A 22,203-nucleotide genomic window follows, 5' to 3' on the forward strand; every position below is an offset into this window, starting at 1 on the left:
CACTAATTCCTGGACTTGATAATAGCTTTCTTCCCCTGTGACATGGAATACTTTTAAAATGATTGACACTAAATGTTATTATACTGTTAGTGGACTCAGAATTAATTTTAATCAAATGCTGTAGGAATACTTTAGTTGTGTTTCCAATATGTTGTTACAGATTTCAGTGATATAGCCAACTGGCGATTTATCATTTACTACATGTGCCAATTGATACATTAATATTCTATATTTTTGTAGCAAATATATAGCAAAATTGTAATTGGATCTGAAACAATACTTCTTACAAATGTTAAATAAAATATTTAAGGCCTTAAAAATTTTCCTATGTTTGAAAGGGTATGTCCTGCAAGTCAGATAATGCTCTGCCTCAGATAATAAAATAATGAATGTTTAAATCTCTTCTGGATTCACAGGGGCAATTTTTTCCATTCTATTTAAATTATGTTTAGTACTGGGCCAGTCAGCAACAGAAGCCAGTTGCTTTTTTTTTTCTTTTATTCTGAATCAGCTGGGATATGGGCCAATCTTTTGTGAAGCTGTTCCAGCAGTGGGGCATCAGAAAAATGACTTAATGTGTGAGTTGTGTTGGCCACATCTTTACAGATTCAGCAGAGAATGCCAGACAATTTCCATATGCAATCTTCAGACATCAGTTACCAAGAACCCTGAAGGAAAGGTAGCTACAATTCTCTTCATGAGTAGCTTCTTTTCCTTTTCTTCTCTATATTTGATATAGATCTGTGATCTGGGAGGATTTAAAATTCCCCACTTATTCTTTCCATTTAGTAAGACAGGGAGCAGCAGAAGCACTGAGATTTCATTTCCTTCATGTGCATATTGAAACTATTGCTACATTTGGGAGAAAAAGAGCTACCTGGTAGAGTAGACCTGTGTCTATTGTCTAAACAGACAGAATTTTCCCTCCAACCTTTGTCTCTTCTACAGAGGTCTCTCTTTTACCAAAAGTGGTGAAGCTTGTGGGAACATAACAGTTTTTTTAATCTCTGTTTCTCTATTGAGCTAGACTGAGACTTGTAAAGTTTCTAAAGAAACAGAAGAAAACCCAGATGGAAAGACAGAATGTGATCACCTAAACCTCTTGTCCCTGAGAAAATGAGCTGAAAAACAACCACCCACCATTTATTTTCAATGTTGTTTAAGGCTCACAACTATTAATTACATTCCTTTCTTCTTCTCAATTACTTGAACATTTCAAGGCTTTTTTATTTTCTGAGTTCTAACTTGAAAATAAAGTTTCCCATAATGTGAAAAATCTGTCAGGATTTTGGTGCCTGACTAAATTTTCAGAGGCCAGCTTGACACAATAGTGTGGCTTTGACACAGTTTTGGATTTTAGGGAAATTTTAAATTATATAGAATTATTTTGCTTTGCTCTGACATCTGAATTCCATGATTAATCTACTTCCTAAAAGCTTTTACTGTAGTTAGAGCCACCAGAGGGTCATAAGTTGACTTGAATCTTACTATGCAGATATAATACAATCTCCAAAAGGACTATATATAACTTCATTTTACTATTAATTTCTGTATTTTGGTATCATTACATATTTGCATCCTAACATGCAAATTCTCAGCAGAGAGCTCACGGACCTTTGGGATTTACTGTGGAATTTGTGAAAGTAGAAGAGTAGAAAGTAGTTCAAAAGAAAATGTACTGACAAAGGCCAAAAAAAAAAAAAAAAAAGAAAAAAAAAAGTAGCATTTAACTAGTCTTGAATGTACATTGTTTACAGATAGACTCATTTCAGAATAAGGTCAGATGGAAATATCTCTGGTTCATTATGCGTGCTTAAATATGTTGTCCTTTTGAAGACAGGCACAATGTCCTGTCTCATATTGCTTCCAGTTCTAGCACACTGATTAAGAATTTACTGGAAATCATAGTTCTCTGGCATGTGAGGAGGAAATTTTGCCAGAAGAAGAGGATAACAACTCTCAAAATGTTCACCTCTGGCAAGTGAATTTGGAATTGCTTGATTGGTGAGTGCGATGAGCTTCTGACTTTATAACACTAATGCTTTTTTAAAAGCACAGCTCAATATAAAGTTTCTGAGGTTCAGTTTTTTAAGCAAAATGAAAAAAAAAAAATGTTTTGGCATCATATTATTTCTTTACACAGTTCACTGATAGGAATAAACTATACAAATTCAACACATACCAATTAATGGCTTTAGTGGTTTGTTACCTTCCACAGGTACCAGCCAGCAGAGAGGGAGGGGTGGATTAAAGAGTTTCAGAAGTGTCTACTGACAACAGGACACTACTGAGTTGCATAAATTCTAGGTTTTTCAACAAATTTGAAGAAAAATATATATCCTAAAGGTACACAGCTCAATCTCCCAGCACCTTGACTTAGTCTTCTCTCAGTTTTTCACTCCAGCCTCCTTCCCTTGCTGACAGAAGGGAATCTGTCCAGCATGTTATCTAGAAATCATTTTTACTAGGTGTCTGATGCTGCAATGAACTGTTGGAAAGATTTTGATTCCTGATCTTTCCTCTTCTGATTTAAAGAACAGGATTAAGGATGCTCTCTGTGTGTACCAGAAAGTATTCATGCATAAGATTCTCAATTCTTACCTGATGTCCTCTATATAATTGGCACATTTTGAAGCACATTGCTCTAAAGCTATTCCTGGGCTTTCATTCAGTTAGTTTATTTGACTCTTCTAAATCATAGCATTTAAAAAAGCTTTGAGGCTTCATAGAGTAGAGACTGCAAAAAGCAGAGTTACAGAAGCTGTAGTAAGTCTCTCCCATTCAGTGCTTCCATATATAACATTTTTCAATATGTGGTACATATATTCTAAATGTTTAGAAAAAAGTTCAACTATTCTTAAAGGTCCAGAGATTCAAATGAAGGCTTGAATTACTTTTGCGTGGTTATGAATTTGTTAATACCATATGGCTAAATTCTACTTATTAAGAATTATTATCTAACAAATATTTTCTCAAAGTATGCTGTCCCCCTAAATGTAGTAATATTCTGTTCCTAGCTACTGAGAGTTGCTTAGTTTGCCCTACACTGCATATTTGAAGATTAGTCATATTAACTATAATTAAAAGAAACGTTGCAATATAATGCTGTATAAATATTTTTTGGTCTCTGAAGTGATTCATTAGATAATCCTTCTCCAATAAAATTTACCTCTGAACAGAAATCTCAGTAGACGTTTTGAAGTAAAACTGAAGGACAAACATAAGATGTTTGATCATTTTATTTAAATAAAATGTTTTCTGGTGGGAAAGGATCTCAGCAACAAGTCTGAAAGTTAATTAGACAATTCTGTGGCAAAACATTTAGAGAATCTTTAAAAAAAATCCCTCCCTGGCATTTAGAAGACTGAAAAAGAGCAAAGGGAATTTGTGGATTGTTGTCAAACTTTCAAAGCAGCATATAAGAACATTTAAAAGTCTTCTGACATTTGAAACTTTTAAGACCTATCCACACGGGTTACTTGTTGTGGTAAGGAATACATTAACCAGAATAATCCCTAAAATAAATTATGATAGTCAGTTGAATTTGATTGTAGTGATTGAATTAAAATAATTAATTCAAATAAAATTTACACTCCAAAATGCCAAGAGAAAACTCAGAATCACTATATTTCATGCAGCAAAACTGAGTTTGCATAAATATAGTCCAACTTTACATAACTAGAAAGTGAAAGAAGAATGCAGGGAGAAATACTGTAGTTTAAAATCCATTTTTAAATGAAAGCTCAGTTGATGGATCAAAGAAGTGATGATGTTTAGGTCATCTGAGAGGCTGTGGGCTTATTACTGATTACTTAGATACTAAAATGCTAAACATGAGGACATTTATACCATTCACACATCCAAATGAGCCAAATTTTTGCTTAGATTCCAACATAAACATTAGCAACACAATAGGCTATCCTGATCACTTTCATCCACTTTGCCCTGCATTTCATGTGCCTGCATTTTAGATTATAATCAGCTTGGGAAAAGAGCTGTCTAAACTGAATTGAATCAATAGACCACTTCTGACAATGAAATGATAGATCTGCAATTAAGGGAGTGACTGATTCACTAAAGAGTAGAATATTATTCAGGAAATATCAGAAATAAAGAATTAAGACTAACCTATATTTTCACACACACAATCCATCTGTCATTTAACATCATGTAGCCTGTAAATCAGTGTATGACAGAAGCCATGAACAGAGGGAAATGACCAGCTAAGATTCTGTAAAATGGATACAAAATGCTCCCTAAACAAAAATCCCTGAAACACTTAATTGTAGGTAGCAAAGTGGAGGTAGCAGATTGAGGGATGGTAAAGATCCTGTTTTTAGAGTATCTTGGGTGATTGACCCTGTGGAGCCGGTCAGAATTCCTGCAGTTTTCAGTGAGCAAGAGATGTTGTTTGTATACAAATTCTTACTACAGGAAAATGGATATATGGAGCTCATTACTGACATGACTCTTACCGTTTTCCTTGTCAAGTCTTTCTCCCCAAAACTAAGATGGACTGAACTGCAGCATAAGTGGTGCATTGCAACATGGCAGCGTGACCATGAACTCAGATCCTCTGCTTTCCCAGACTGGGGCACCAGACCCCTGTGCCCCTGGGGACAGCCAGGCACTTCATCTCTCCTTCACAGAGAGGAGAGTGAATCTACCAACAGCAACTCTGCTTCTGTCTCCTTCTCCTTCCAGAAATGTGACTTCTGTCTTCCCTCTCATGGGAAGAATGACATCCTTCTGGTTCTTTCCACACAACAGGTTGCCCCCCCCCCTTTTTTTTTTTTAACCCGGCCGGCAGCTAAACACCACACAGCCGTTTGCTCACCCTCCCCCCTCCCTCTCTGGGATGGGGGAGAGAAATGGAAAATGAAGCCCGTGAGTTGAGATAAAGACAGTTTAATAAGACAGGAAAATAATAATAGCAATAATAATAATAGTACAATGATGATAATAGTACTACTAATAATAATGTGTACAAACAAGTGATGCACAATGCAATTGCTCACCACCCGCTGACCGATGCACAGCCTAACCCTGAGCAGTCCGGCCCCCCTCCCCCAGCTAGCCACCCCTATATATTGTTTAGCATGACATCAGATGGTATGGAATACCCCTTTGGCTAGTTTGGGTCACCTGTCCTGGGTCTGTCCCCTCCCAGCTCTTGCTGCACCCCCAGCCTGCCCGTTGGCAGGACAGAGCAAGAAGCTGAGACATCCTCGGCTTAGTATAAGCACTGCTCTGCAACAATTAAAACATTGGGGTCTTACCAGCACTCTTCTCATCCTAAGCCAAAACATAGCATTCTACCAGCTACTAGGAAGAAAATTAACTCTGTTCTAACTGAAACCAGGACAGTCTGTTTCAGCAGAATTTTTTAAATAAACTAGAAGTAAAATTAGTTTTCACAAAATAAAATTAATTTTGACAGCAGAACAACTTGTAAAAAGAGCTGTACCATCAAAGTACAGTGCGTGGGCACTGAATTTCTCCATTTATTCCCGTTCTTCTTCTTTTAGTGCTCATATATACATATATAGTGAAATCATTAAAATAAACCTTTTTTTATATAAGTACAGCAAGCTGGACACATCCGTGACATGAATGACTGAAGTTGAGCCTTATTTCCTTTGGCCACAGTAGGGTAACATTCATGACATTCAGGTTGTATGGTTGTTCATGAGCAGGTAGCTAGGGTGAGAATCAGCGGTTTAAACATACGTACATAATATAATTTTAGGTGTTGTTGGCCCACAGCTGCCACTCCAGAGGTACAGAACTACCTAAGGTCATATCTGTTAGCCACTTGTAAATGTTCTACGGATATCCAATAGCTCTAGTCATCTATGTTAAGACAACAGTATCATATCGCTTAACATCATCTCCTAAGAAACTAGATGGTAAGTCTTTAGGAAAGATGGCCAGAAAGGAATAGAAAAGCTAATGAAAGACTTTCTATTAATCTTTCTGTACATAAACTGGTGCTTGCTTGTACACATTCAGAGGGCACTTATTGTTACAAGCATTACACAGGTTTGTGTTTCCCTTAGAACATAACCATGAGACTAGAACACGGAGTCCAAGCTACAGAGTCCCTGAAAGAGCTCTCCGGCCATCTTTGTCTTATATAGTCATAATATGTTTTCATTAATTTATATCTGAAATACTTGCATCCATCTCAAATAAAGCTTTGCAATTTTATTTCCAAATCCCTTTCCAGTTCTCATAAAAAAACCCACAAACTTCAACTCATTAGTGTACATTTTCTTCAGCTGTAGAGGCATACCTGGCAGTTGTTAAAGAAAAAAATAAAAGATTTACAATTTTTTGAAGGCTTTCAAGTTGTTACATAAAGTGCTTGGTAGATTAAATAACGCTTTTGATTCATATGCTGAGAGTAAGAGACTTCTGGCATAACTGCTGTGCTATCAATTGGTCTGACCCAGTTGTACTGCCAAACTCGTCTACAGTTCAGAGCTTGTACTTTGGCTCTTCCTTATGGTGTCAACCTCAACAAAACTCAGTTTTCAGATAAAGACTCTTTACTCAATTCTCTGTCCATTCACAGCGCTGAATCTCTTAAAGCAAACAAATACTTGTGTTCACTCCCAAAATATGCTGTCTAGATTAGCCATTGCAAAGTTGAAGGTAACTCTTTTTTTTTTTTTTTCTTTTGAGGAATTGAGTATTGTAGTTTGCAAGACATGACAGACCAAAATTACTCTTTGGGTAGCTTTTTCTTTATATTAATATTTGCAATAGGTTATGAATGCAGTGTTTGAATGTCTGCAACAATGATTCCTACTGCAATGACTGTAAAATCAATAAGCTTACACTGGAACTCCATCTATTGCAACTTCATGTTTAGGAAACAAAGCAAAAGTCAACAATCTGATCAGTTAAATCATTGTCTGACTGTAAATGCTATTGAATAGGTGATGTGGAAAATTAGAAGCAGCAGGAAATAGTGGGGTTGGGGATACCTGTCCTTGTATTTTTCTTCAGCTTCTCTTTCACAAACATTTTTCTTTGAATACTTCCAGAGTTTCTTTGGTGAAATGATTTGGGAGAGGGTACAGAAGGTTTAGATAGTTTAGATAGATGGACAGGATAGAGTTTAGACTTTGACCGTACATATGGTACTGTACAGTTTTTGTCTGAGGTTCACACGGTTTGTGGTAGCTACATCTCCCAGTTAGCCTTTGCTGAGAGGTAGAGAGCAGCATAAATGTCTTTGGTTTCCTATTTTAAGTATCAGTAAGGGCTCCTCATAGAGACAAGGATGTCAGCAACACATCACAGTACTGAAAACTATTATTTAAATGAAATGGATCTGCAGCACTCTACTCTTCTAGGCACTCTTCCATAGTCAGGCATGTGTTGCTACTGTTACACTGAGGAGTCTCTCAAAGCTTTGAGCCTCTGCTCAAAGCATACTGACATACCATGGGAAACAGAAGGTGCTGCTGGTAACTCTCAGCAATTTCAGACAGATTTTGTTGTACAAGATCGAGTTGGGATGAATTTTCATATTTTATTTCAAAATCTGTAAACACAAAAATTTTCCTTTAAAATTAATGGCCTGAGCTGTTAGCATACTATAATATACCAAGGGCCCTAGACATTGATGTATTTTGCTTATACTGCTCACTTTTGGGTGGGATGTTTTTTCAACTTGAAAGGAACTATGACATTGAAATTGTCAAAGAGCAGAATACTCTGGGGTTGGATGATGATGCAAGACTGTCAATGACCTAAAATGCTCACAAAACACTAAATACTTCATATCCTGCTCCTCATCTTTGTTACTGCTAGCTGAAAACAGCAGCAAAATTTCTGTACCTGTATATTCATTATCCTTTTTTTTTTTAAGAAGGTTGAGCACATTCTGCACACAAACAGTACTATCTGCTCCAACATCTTCGTAGTGCTAAATTTTTATGAAGTATTTTGCAATTAATAAATCTCTAAATCAGTCTGGGATAACTGTTTATATCACAGGAGTAATCCTAAAATACCTTCATAAAGTTGAATTGTCAGCATATATTGCATTACAGAATTATTTAGCATTGCTTTATTCTTCTTTTCATAATTCTACTTCCTGCTGGTTTTCAAATATCTTTTACATCCTTTCAGTCAGTAACTGCAAATGGAAAATATATGCATTCTTCTATCACAAAAATAAATAAATAAAAAAAACAATTACATTAAAATCCAATAAATTTGTATTACTTTTTACTTTTTTGCTTGCTGTATTGCTAACAATGGAAATATTTATGCTTTAAGCATAATCAAGCATGAAGAATAAGCATTTGACACACATGTTTATACATGTAAACATGCGTGTCAAATTCAAATTCTTGCAAAATGAGGTAACTAACTTCCCCCCCCCCCCTTTTTTTTTTTTATGTTTGTACTGCTTTTCCTCTAATAAAAAAATGGGCCAATTTCATTATATGGTGACTGCATAAAAATTCCTATTTTTTTTCTTCTCGACTGAATTATTGACTGAGGCATATTCTGGAACTGACGGAAACAGCACTTGCAGGATAATGGCCATGAAAGTGAAATGACAGTATTGGTTTCCAGTCAGAAATAAGCAATATTATTTGGATCACTGGTGAGATATTTGCCACATCTCTTGAAACAACATCTATTGGCTTACATGACAAACCATATGTTTATCTTTCCTTTCACTTATTAGATTCAACTTTAACATAGATCATTTTATTTGATTGTTACTTAGCAATAAATCATTATAGGATATAAGCCTGGTTATGCCCATGGCTTTCAGTCTCAGAGTATACAAGGTGTCCACTCTTTCTGAAGAAAGATTCTGAAGCTGAGAAATATAAAATTTTATCTTCATGCATGGCAAACTTAAATAGAGGTGCCTAAAACCACAAAATGAATTACACATCTAGGCATCACCTCAGTGCCAATTTAAGCATCTAAGCTCAGTAATGTCACTGTAAATGCATCATCTTCAGAGCAATTTAATTCATATATTCCCTTTCTGGACATTTATTACTGTGTTTATGCATTTTACATTTCCGCATATTTTGTTCAAAACATAATATTTTTCTTCTAGACTTTCAAAAGACATTTTAAACTTGTGTTGCATTTGTGGTTTATATTCTTGCTTCAGTTCTTTAAGTTTAAATGCTTCTCTGGTGTGTTGAATAGGATATTTCAAACCCAGAAAATAAAATGCAAACTGCAAACATTGTAAGTTTCAGATAGTTTTTATGCTCAACTATTTTCCTCTATAAATAACTGTTTTGTTGTTTGTATAACAAACTTTTCCATTCTCATTTCTTCTGTTTAAAATCTGAAGCCAAATTAGGCAGGTCTTCTGGTGCATAAGACACTTTTCTAAGTCATACCATGGAAGAAGTAATTTACTGTCCAAATGCCGCTGAAGGTAGAAACTCCACCCCTACATTTCAATAAAAGTACTGCATCTGTAGGGCTGAAACACTGCACTCTTTTGCATCCAAATTGGTGTCTGAATGACTTGATAAGTCTTAGTGACTTGTCTAAAGACCTAATATTGGTCATAAATGCTTGGTAAACATTATTTGTTTTACATTATTTTGAACATAGTACATCATTTTCATCCTCGTCATTTTAGACATTCCATTCTCCTTCTTTGTCTCCTAATGTAATTAACATTAAGATGATGTTTGTCAAGGATGTAATTTTAAGGACACCTTCTGCCATATAAACCTCATTAAGAGCTTTTGAAATATAGAATACTAATTAAAGCCCCTTGTGGCAAGACATTTAGTTTAGGACCCGCATAGCTTAGGGTGTCTCAGTTTAAGATGTTGCTGCTAATGATGCAGACAGTCTCATTTACAGAAATACCAGTGCTGAGGTAACTATAAAGTTGAGACCCAACAAAAACACACATTCCCAATAAATAAATAAATAAATAAAAACTCAGACCCACCTGATAGCAAAATTCCCTCTTCATTTTTTTTTTTTTTTCCCTAATAAATGAATATAGCAATATCATCCATACACTGGAAAAATCTGTGGGTTTACAGTATTTGATTTAAATTCCTGTTTACTTTTCTTTCAGGCAAGTGTGGATCAGTTAAAAATGCAAAATTTCACTGTCATATGACTAGTCTGTTAGTACTGCTAGTAGTTCAGGCCTAAACAGCCCATGTCTCCTCATGGCAGCGTAGAGCCTCAATGGGACACACGTGGCCTGTGTTTCTAGGAACCGTATTCTTACTATAGTCCTATTGATTTTACATCTATAACTGATCATCAGGACTACTGAAGATTAGGACTGTATGCCTACAAGGTTAAGCAAAAAGTGAATGAGAATTTTCAGACCACTAGCACTGCTTAAGCATACATGTAAGGCTGGCCAGATCTTCCATGTCTCCGTGACCACTGTCATGATATTAAATCCTGTGTACAGTTCTGCTCTCCTCCTCTCTCTGTCAAAAGAATATAGCAGAGTTGGAAAAGATGCCAAGGATGAACAAACACAAAGAATGGCTCCTGTGTGAAGAACAATTAGGTAAGATTTTTCAGTCTGGAAAAGATATGATGGGAGGTATATTATGATGTCTGTCAAAATTATGAATGACATAGAGAAGAATAGGAAATGGCTGTTCACTCTGTTGTAATACAGGAATTAGTGTATCAGCTGAAAATAGCAGATTCAATACAAATGAAGAAGTGTTTTTTCTGATACTCCTTAACATGGGGTTCTGTGGTGGGGGATGCTACAAGTTTATCTTAATTCAAAACTTAATTAGAAGTTAAAACTTAATGGAAAAACAAACAAACAAACAAAAACAATAAGACAAATAATAATTACAAAAATCCTACGGCTGTTAAATGTGGAAAGAACAGTTCAAGGTAGAGACATCCTTGAGCTGCAAATTGCTGGCAACTGGGATTAGCTGGAATTGTCGCTGCATTCTCATCCTCTCTTCAGGTGTTCACTGCAGGCCACTGTCAGAGACAGGACAGTAGAATAGATAGATGCAGCTGGGCTATCTAATGTTATCTTCTTGTTCTGGTACTCTTTTCTCCCTGTGCAACTGATGCTTTTACAGCCACACCATCTTGTTATATAATGACTTCCACAAAAAAAGCAAGTGACTACATACATGCATATAGTTACCTGAGATGGTATCATTCCTTACCTGTAGAGAATAAATGGACAATGTTAATTACCTGTTTGTTATTCTGCCTGCTAATTAACATTGCTGAGTGCTGAGTTTAAACAAATACTCTTCTTCTTTGTTCTTTTTTTTTTTTTTTTTAAGATTAATTTCCTTTATATAACATATCAAGAATGTTCATCATTATACATCATTATTCTTTCAAAGTATTTCTAATCTATTTATTTGCTCTACTCAGCAGTGGTGAGGCCTCATCTGGAATGCTGTGTCCAACTCTGGGTCCCCCAGTACAAGAGAGATCTAGACATACTACAAAGAGTCCAACGGAGGGCTACAAGAGGATTGGAGCACTTCTCCTATAAAAAGGCTGAGAGCGTTGGGACTGTGTAGTCTGGAAAAGAGGCTCAGGGGGATCTCATCAATATATATTAATACCTGAAGGGAGGGAACAAAGAAGATGAATCCAGGTTCTTTTTAGTGGTGTCCAAAGCCAGGATAAGAGGCAATGGGCACAGACAGGAACACTGCTCCATGCTGACCCAAACAGCTAAAGCCCAGTTCTCTTGGTCACTAGTAGAAAATTCAGAGGGGTTCCCAGATTAGCACAGAGGGCAATAAAGATGCAAATTCAAGGCTTAGAGCTATGGGAGTTTTGAAAAATAAGTTTGGTCCTGGAAACAGATGTCTGACACATCAGGGGTCTTGTCATGCCCACCATTCACAGACAGTTTGTGAATTAGGCATATTTATCATTGTTCAGTTGTGAATTTATCTGCATGGCAGTTGTCTTCAGTTTCACAAATTAGGTACCTGTATAGAGCCGAATATGTTAGTTTATTTTATCATATTAATAAATACATAAACCTATTATCTGACAATAAACTGATTTGTCATGGTGCTCAGAGTAGTTCTATAGTCTATGACAGCTCACTTACCAAATAAAGCATTCATATTGTTTTCAATTTCTTTGTATTCCCGTGAGAATGGGAAAACTATTTTAGGTAATAGCTTAGTATCAGTAAGGCAGCGTAAGCTGGAGTGTTTCTAGAGTTTCTGGAGAGATATATTTCTGCTTCAACCATAACAATCACCTGTGGAATAAATGTATTAATGCAACTTTTACACACTGTGTGGGGTCATTTATCTATTCTCCAAACCACCGAAGCATTGATATTTGAATAAACAGAAAAAAAGAACATCAGAAGATACAATCTTTTGCATTTAAATCTCAGCTTTTCTGAATGATCTATTTGCTAGTTTAATTACTACCTTTCTGTAGAGATCTTTAAATTAGTGATTCCCCCTTTATCGTGAAAAGAGCATCTGTACTGCTGTCCCTTCCACTCTTTCTGGACAGCCTGACCACTGATTGTAGCAATGCTTTTCTGGGAGCAATACAATCTCATTGTGACTTGAATCAAGTGGTATGCTTTGAGGAAGGGTTATCTAGTGATTTATTGGCTTAATTTACCTGTCTCTCCTCAACTTTCTTACTGTTTTCTTGTGGTAGAAAAGGGATCTCTTGTCGCTTCATGCACCAACTCCTTTTCTACAGCTGCCAGCTTTAATCTGATCTCCTCACTTTCCTCAGAGACTCTTGCTCACAAGGAACATGCATTGGCTGGAACTGTTTCCTTAACTGATTTAAAAATAGCCATCATCTCCCAGACCAAAGACTCCACATTCTCTTACCCACTGCTACCCACAAGGCATAGCAAGAGATCTTCTTGACATAAACAAACTACTGCAGGGAGTTTCGTCTCCCATCCTAGCTATATTGCAGGTGAGCACAATCTGAAAGATACAAAAATAAATGGAGCTATTATGCAGCAGCTCTTTGGTGTTTCCATGTGAGTGCTTCTGGCTGTATTAAAGTTCACTGGATTTTGCAAACACAATCAAGTCTTGTTTCCCTAGACATTGCGGCTGTACAGTGATTGTATGCTATAGCATATCACTCATTTGTCATTTACTGCTTGTACATGCCCAGGGAGCAGTTGATCTACTTGGTCTTTTGCAGAAAAATGTACCTAGATGGCCAGATATGAGTGAACTATGCAGTTGTGCAGGACCCAAGCTGACAGCCATGCAGCTGCATTACTGGATTATTGTGTCTGAGCGAATATGGTCACAAACACTTCTGTTTCTAGCTGATCGCTTATAGTCGGTTCACATCCTGTCATCCAGAAGTTCTGGAAAAACAACACTTAGTCTGAAAAATAAAGATAATCTGTAGTCATATAGGCATATTTTAAAGATATGCATTATGTATGTACCTACTATGAAGTGGGAAATGCACATTCTGGAGGTGTTGGGGTTCCAGAGCTGAGAGCTCTTAATAATGGAAGCCAGAAGTGGCTGGAGAAATGGCAATAGGCTCTGTGGAGATGAGACATACATTTAGCTTTCTTTCCAAATAATCCATCTTCTTTTTCCCCTCCACTTTTGGTATTTTCTAACCATAACAATGGTAGTTTCTGGTATTACTTTTTGGTACTTTCTAACCATGACAATGGGCAACACATTTTGTATTTAATTTAATTCTTCCTATTCACAAAAATAAATTTTTAAAATCAATGGCAACGTCATGTTTTTTATGTGAAAATGGAGTCTCACTGGTTGCTGCTTGCCTGCCTGTACTGGGTCTGGCTGGAATGTTAACTTTCCCGGCAGCAGCCCATTCAGTGCCGTACTCTGTACTTTCAGAGTATATTCAGAACTACACTGCCTTCCTTTTCTCATCTGGACACCAGTTTATTAATAATATCAGGAATGGTACCTTTCCCTTCTTTCACAGTGGGATAATTACAACAGTTTGGGAGTATTTTGAAGATCCATCTGTAACCCATGTATTGCTATTTCTAATTCTGAATAACAGGTTTCATTTTCTCTCTAAGATTAGTCGATTGTTTAGAAAACTTATTTGGGAATCTGTCCCGAAACAGTCTCGTGGTGAGTGGCACGGTGTGTGGGATGATGTTAGCAGATACCTGTCACGAGTGTCTCCTCCAATAGTTTTGAACTTCACCCCTGAGCAAGTGCTAAATCCTAAAAACTTGGTAGAATGTTTGAGAGTTGTATGTCCTGATCCTGATAATGCCGGAGAACAACAGCTTGCAGCATTGTGCTGGGTCCTGGTTTATTCCTATCAAACACTGTTTAACATCATCCAGCAACTTGAAGAGAGGGAGGAAGTCTCTGAATCTGATGACCAAGTAACACATGCTGTGGCTGACCCAGAGGACCAACCAACTATGGTATCAGTCGCCCCCATAGTCAAGTCAAAACAATGGAAACGGAGGTCAGCTCGTTTAGTAAGGGAAGAAGGCTCTCCTAAGAAGGAGGGAGAAGGGGAATTGGCAGGCACCTCTAAAGCAGAGCCATCACAAAAACAGCAGGAAGACGAGACGGAAATCATAAAGGAATCAGAAATCACTCGATCCTTATCCCTGAGTGAGATGCGAGAAATACGAAAGGATTATGGTCGACGCCCAGGTGAACACATCCTCACTTGGCTGCTCCGATGCTGGGATGCTGGGGCCAGTAGCCTACAATTAGAAGGCAATGAAGCCAAGCAGCTGGGATCCCTCTCTAGAGAAAGGGTAATCGACAAAGTAATCGGGAGAGGAGCACAGGCCCTCAGCCTCTGGAGACGACTCCTGGCAGCTATCAAAGAAAGATATCCCCATAAGGAAGATATTGTATATCACATAGGCCCATACGACGAGTTGTGGAAGCCATGGAAGGGGAAGGTGAGTCGAGTCAGTATGCAGAAGTAAAAGCCATACAACTAGCCCTAGATATCGCCGAAAGAGAAAATTGGCCAGTATTGTATCTTTATACTGACTCATGGATGGTGGCAAATGCTCTGTGGGGGTGGCTGCAGCAATGGAAAGAGAGCAACTGGCAGCGCAGAGGTAAGCCTATCTGGGCTGCTACCCTGTGGCAAGATATTGCTGCCCGGGTAGAAAACCTGGATGTTAAAGTACGTCATGTAGATGCCCACATGCCCAAGAGTCGCACTACTGAAGAACATAAGAACAACAAAGAAGTGGATCGAGCTTCGAAAATTGAAGTGGCTCAGGTGGACCTAGACTGGGAACGTAAGGGTGAGCTGTTTGTAGCTCGATGGGCCCATGAAACATCAGGACATCTGGGGAGAGATGCCACTTACAGATGGGCTCGTGATCGAGGGGTGGACTTGACCACTGAGGCCATCACACAGGTTACCCATGAGTGTGAGACCTGTGCTGCAATCAAGAAAGCCATGAAGGTAAAATCTCCCTGGAACAGGGGGAGATGGTTAGGGTTTCAATATGGTGAGGCCTGGCAAATTGACTATATCGGACCACTCCCAAAAACTCGCCAAGGCAAACGGTACATACTCACCATGGTAGAAGCAACTACTGGGTGGCTGGAAACATACCCTGTAAACCATGCCACAGCCCGAAACACTATCTTGGGCCTGGAAAGACAAGTATTGTGGCGTCATGGTACACCAGAGAGAATTGAGTCTGACAATGGGAGTCATTTCCGAAACAATCTTGTTACCTCCTGGGCAAAGAGGCATGGTATTGAGTGGGTGTACCACATCCCTTACCACCCACAAGCCTCTGGGAAGGTTGAGAGGTACAATGGACTGTTAAAGACTATGTTACGAGCATTAGGTGCTGGGACGTGGAAACAATGGGACACAAATCTACCAGAAGCCACTTGGCTAGTTAACAATAGGGGGTCTGACAGCCGTGCTGGTCCTGCCGAAACAAAACCCCTACACACTGTGAAAGGAGCTAAGGTTCCCGTAGTGCATATAGGAAGGTGGATGGGGAAGGCAGTGTGGGTTGCTCCTGCCTCGGGAAAAGGCAAACCCACTCGTGGGATTGTCTTCGCCCAAGGACCAGGGTATACCTGGTGGGTCATGCAAAAGAATGGGGATATCAAGTGTGTGCCTCAAGGAGATTTGACATTGAGAGAAAACTAATCTATAATCTAAGTTATATGTTGTAGGAAGATGCTGCAGGATCAACGACAGGTCAACTTTGCAAGGAGCCGGGCAGTGCAACAAGGACTGGTGCTGGTGTCCAGACATCCAACTCCGCCTGCCTTGAGTGGCCACTTTGGCAGATGAAGACCTAATCATCAACAGTTCTTATGAACATTTTCCAAGAAAGACCTATGGAATGAAAAGATACATCTGCCTATTAATCCTGTCCTGTTAAATCCTTGTCCTGTTAAAGGACAAGGGATAATGATGAGAATGCTTGTATGCTAAAGTATGGGGATCTGAGTGTGACACAAATGTTATGGAATAAGGGGTGGAGGTTGTACTGGGTCTGGCTGGAATGTTAACTTTCCCGGCAGCAGCCCATTCAGTGCCGTACTCTGTACTTGTAGCTGGAACAGCAGTGTTATCACACCAGTGTTGTGTCTACTGCTGAGCAGCAGTGGCACAGCATTGGGCCTTTCTCTAACCCTCCTAGGGGGTGGGCAAAAAAGTGAGGAGAGAAACATCACTAGGGCAGCTGACCTAAACCAATCAAAGGGATATTCCATACCATGTGGTGTCACACTCAGCAATAAAAGGTGGAAACAGGAAGAAGAGGGGAGGGGTGGGCTCTCGTTGAGAAGACGTCGGTCCTCCTCTCGAACACCGGCTGCGTGCGTTGAGGCCTTGCTTCAAGGACGTGGTCAATCATCGCTCATTTGTGGGAAGTAGAGAGTAATTTCTTTCCTCTGCACTTCCATATCGCTTTCATTTATTTTGTTTGTTTGTTTTCCTCCCTTTTTCCCCTTTCCCTTTTATTTCCCCTTAGTTAAATTGTTTAGTTCATGGTAGTCTTTATTTAATTATTATAATTATTTCCCTTTAATTAAATTATCCTTATCTCAACCCGTGAGTTGTTCTTTGCTTTACTTCTCCCCCTCCTTATCTAAAGGAGGGGGAGTGAGAGAGCGGTTGTGGGGTTTAGCTGCCCAGCACGGTAAAACCACCACACTGCCACTTCCAACATCACGTGTGAGTGGCTTAAATATATATTTTGTTTTACAACAAACATTTACTAATGTTTCCATTCTATAAAAATATGTTTCCGGTTACTTAAATAAAAATTAACTGAGAAGAATTTAGAAATAGAAGCTAATGAAATTCATTGTTTGCATACTTCATTTTCAAGTGTTTTCCATATTCTCGTGAATATACTTCTATTGCTTATAAACAGCAACAAAACTTGTACTTGCATTACTGGGCAGAAAGGTTTCACTTTTCTGTTTATAAGTAAAATAACAACATTAGTCAGACTCCTCTTGAAAAAGAATTAGGATGTTTTTATCACATAAAAATGGAATTTGGAAAGTAGAAACTTAAGACCCTAGGAAAATCTAGTAGAAAATGTTATATCAATGGCTGTTGAAAAATCATGGAATCACAGAATTGTTGAGTCTGGAAGGCATCTCTGAATGCATCTCTCTTTTCCAGTGTTTGTTGACAATCATGACAAGGTTTTTTTCTGGTACTTGAATAGAATTTCCTCTATTTCAGTTTGTATCTATTGCCTCACTGGGTACCACTGAGAAGAGTCTGCTTCGATCTTTAATCCCCTACCAGATGAATAAGATGGATAAGATCATCCTGAGCATTCTCTTCTCCAGGCTGCACTGCAGATGTGGCTCACCAGTGCTGGAACAGAAGGGATGGATCACCTCCCTCAATATGCTAGTGAAACTCTTTCTAATGCTCTTAGGAGGCTGTTGGCTTTCTTTTCTGCAAAGGGATATTGCAGGCTTGTAGCCAACTTGCTGTCCATAAGGACCCCATCTCCCTTTATGCAAAGCTGCTCTCCATCTGGTTGGCCTTCGGCTTGCACAGGGCTATTTCTCCTCATTTGCAGGACCTGGCCTTTTTCTCTGCTCACTGTCATCAGTTTCCTGTTGGCCCATCTCTGTAGGTTGTTGAGGTCCCTCTGTACAGCAGCATAACCATCTTCTATAACAGTCACTCCTGCCATGAAACATCTTCACACTTGCTTGAGTGGAGCCTGCCCAATTTTACAAGTCATTATTGAAGAGACTAAACAGTGCTATTATCAGTCCTTGAGGTAAGCCACCAGTTTAGACCAGTGTAGTGTTCTTAAGGTGTGATTTCCCCTTTTTAAATTCATGCTGATTGATCATCCTTGCCCTCATTAGGAAAGGTTTGGAAATGGCTTCAAGGATTATTTGCCCCATAACCTTCAAAGGGACGGGGCAGATATTAAAATTCAGATTTTTTTAATATCTTATACAAAAATAAATTGTGTTTATTCCAAAAGACTTAAATTATTTGGAATTTCATCTAGTACAGATTAATGTGTCTTTTTGGTGAGAAGACTCTGACACCAATAGCACTGATATTACATTGCGTGAACTTCTAATAACTTTTCCAACAGATTTTTTTGCTTTTTGGCCTAGAAGTGCCAAAGTGATTTTGATTTGCTAAATAAATTCTTTCTTCACAGACTATACTGCTATAACTCAGATCACTGGCAGTTTTCAAGTAGGACAATCTGAAAATGTGTGACTGAGGAAGAAAAAAGACCAAAACAGTAGTTGATTCTGGTTTGTTCCTTTCAAGTGGAGTAAGAAACTCTCTCTAAACTCTATGTTTGTAGATCTGCCTGCTGCAGGTGTCCTGAACTTCCTGCAACTATACAGAAGACACATTTTTATTTTATTTTATTTTATTTTATTTTATTTTATTTTATTTTATTTTATTTTATTTTATTTTATTCACTCCCTGCATAAACTATTACCCAGAATCTGTACCTGAAATAGAATAAACCATCTTGACACTGGTTGATCAATTTTAATAATGTTCCAGTCAATCTACTTTTATTCACTTTCTTTGTCCATTGGCAACTTTACCTAGTCAAATAAGTATCTTAGTATACTGGGTCACGATGAACCGAAATACATCATTACCATAGTTTATATGTGTTTGTCATTTTACAAGCACAATGCACGTGAAGCTTTCTGCTACCCAGGACGAAGGGAATAAGTAATCTAGCACAAAGGCTGAACAGTTAATTCACATAGTCAATAGGTTCTCGTGTAGGGAAAAAATCATATATATATATATTACACAATATATATATTGTCCCTGAATCCCCTTGGTAGTTTTAAAAAATGTTTAAATAATTACTGTCTCTAATACTGTCTAATACTGTTCTAATACTTCTAATACCTTTTTTTTTTCTTTTTTTTTTTTTTTTTTTTTTTTTTTTCCCACCCAGCTGGGAGTAATTCACTTTTTCCTTCCTGTTCTGTACACAGTAGTCAGAAGTACTACCATTGAACTTGGCAATTTTATGTTAGAGTAAAAGTGGCATAATAAATAGGAAAATCTTCCCAAAATAATACTGTTCTTGAGCCAATCCAATGAAAGCACTGTTGGGTCCCTAAAAGAAATACCATATATAATACCACAGATTACCATATATCCCACAGCTTGGGTATTTTCTAATGAATGAATTTCTGTGAAATCGTATGTTATCATAGTACTGAAATGACCCTGTAGAAGTGGCCTTGAGAAACCCTTAATAAAAGAAGAGTGATAGACTGGCTTTACAGCAACCAACAAAAGAAAAAAATATTCTTAGTATGTGACAGCTATTCTCCTTGCTACTGGGCTAAGATAACTTTCATCAAATTACTCTACTTGCCCCTCTTTTCAGTTTGATACAAAGTATGGCTGTCGGTTCCTTTTGTTTCTTTTTGCCATGTGGAGGGATAATGAACTGTGTTTTCTTGATCTTCTTTCTGTCTAATATCTCAAACCCTTAGCCTATCTGCAAATCATTCTCCTCCAGTGTTCCAAGGAAAGAATGAAATCTGCTTGCTGCCAAGATCTGTTTGAATGGAAAAACAACGGAAATTGTTTTCAAAATGGTTCCAAAAATGATCACTTGTGTGAATATGGCAATAGCCAGCCTAGAAATACTTGCCTACAGGTAAGAATGACACCATGGCATCCACAACACTGGGAATTTGATGACTGACATGACCTCTCAGCAGTTCATAGATCACAATAGAAAAACACTAACATAGCTGAGAAAACAAAACTACAGAGTTCTATATATCAGATTGAAACAAGGCATTTCTTTTACGTGTGATGTGTTGTGGTTTGTTTACAGAATAATTATTCTGATCTAATAAACTACATCTGACTGTCACTTATTAATATCAGATCATCTTATATTCCATGACGATTGCTTTTGATTTATTGTCTTGTTCTATGCTGAATGCCATTTAGTTTAATGAGACAGTATCACCTTATTAGAATGCACCTAGGAAAGTGTCACTGTGGACAGGGTGCTTCTAAAATGGTTGAGACAAATTAATATTGTCAAACCCAAGAGAGAGATTATAAATTCTCCTTTAAGCTGCCTTTGTGTTTTTCAAGGACAATTTACCCCCTGCAGATTCAGCTGATGCTTTAAGTACTTCACTCTGTCATTCTGTTAAGTGTTTTAAAATGCTTTCTAAACTCAGATTTTTTTTTTCTATTTGTTTATATATAAAGGAAAAAACTTGCAATTGCAAGTTTTAAGGTATTGATATAGATAACAAATGCAGATGATAACAGCATTGTCAAAGGAACAAAAAGATTTTAAGCAACTATTGTGTATAATATTTACACTTAGCTGATACATCTAGAAAACATCATTTGAAACAGTCAACATTCAGGCTCATCTTCATTGCAAGCAGTTTTTATTTGAAAGTAAGAGACCTGTATTACTAAATATGTATTCCATTTCAGACAGATTTATTTTCAAATTCCACATTTCCACATACAAAACTCTAAAAGAATCCTCATCTCAAGTTCAGCACAGTTTTAAGCATTCTTGTAATATGAACTTAATCACAGATATAAACGACAACATCAAAATATTAATCTCTCCTCCTGAAAATAAATAAATAAATAAATAATCAGTTTCTTTACCTTACCCAGATCTAAACTTGAATGACCTCAAACATTTCCACAACCTTTAGTCATGTAGTTTCTCAAAGTGTGCACTCTTCAGAGTGTCCTAAAAATTAACAGGTCAACTTTCACACACCGAGGCTCACCCAGTAAACTAAGTAGGAAAAAGTTTTTCTTTTTTTCTCCCAGGTAAGCCTCTACTTTTTGTCTCCCTACCAAGCTTGCACCCAAGAGGGTCTCTTTGCTAGTAGATGGAGCATCATCTCAGTATACCTTCTAACTGCTTGGAAATAGAGTTTTCTTGCACATCATTTCTCACTCATAAAAAGGTGGCCTGTAAAAATGCAATTACTTAAAAACAAAAGAAGCCTAAAAATATCCAGACCATTAATGAAACTGTTGTATTTGTCTTCTGTATTTTTGGCCTCTAGTGCGAAATTTGGTTTTACAATTTTGAGAATTTGAAGTTATAGTCTTCCACAGCTCAATTTTGCATCTGAATAAATAATTGAAGTAAAAAGGCTTGAAATGTTATACCCTTAAATATTTAAATATTTAAAGACTTACTTATTTAAAGTCTTTAAATACTTGAAGACTTACAATAAACATTTCAGGCCCAATATCTGGAACAATTTCAAAAAATCAAAACATTACATAAGAATATAACAATTCTGTAGAAATGTAACAGAGGAACAGATGCTGTTTTTTGTTTGTTTGTTTGTTTGTTTTTTTTTTCCAAAAAAACCTTTCCCTCTCTTCATCTAACTTATCAAAAATTACATTTTTTTTTTAAAGTTGAAACTCGTTACTTCAGATAATCTGACTGACTTATTTTAAAAAACATGTAGTGAGAAATTTCAAAATTTAGGAAGATATACAAATGTATGCTAGTTTGGGCCATTGTTGTATTTCAAAATACCAGTTGAAAAATTGAACAAAAGTTCTGAATTTTAATTGAATTATAACATGACAATATGTGACAACATTCTTTTTACTTTTTTTTTTTTTTTCTCTCTGCAGATGCAGAAAGCATCTAGAGATGCAGAAGCTGACCAAAAGAAGAATGCTCTGAATTATAATACA

Source organism: Netta rufina, assembly GCF_964035555.1.
Source record: "Netta rufina genome assembly, chromosome: 1".
Lineage (NCBI taxonomy): Eukaryota > Metazoa > Chordata > Aves > Anseriformes > Anatidae > Netta > Netta rufina.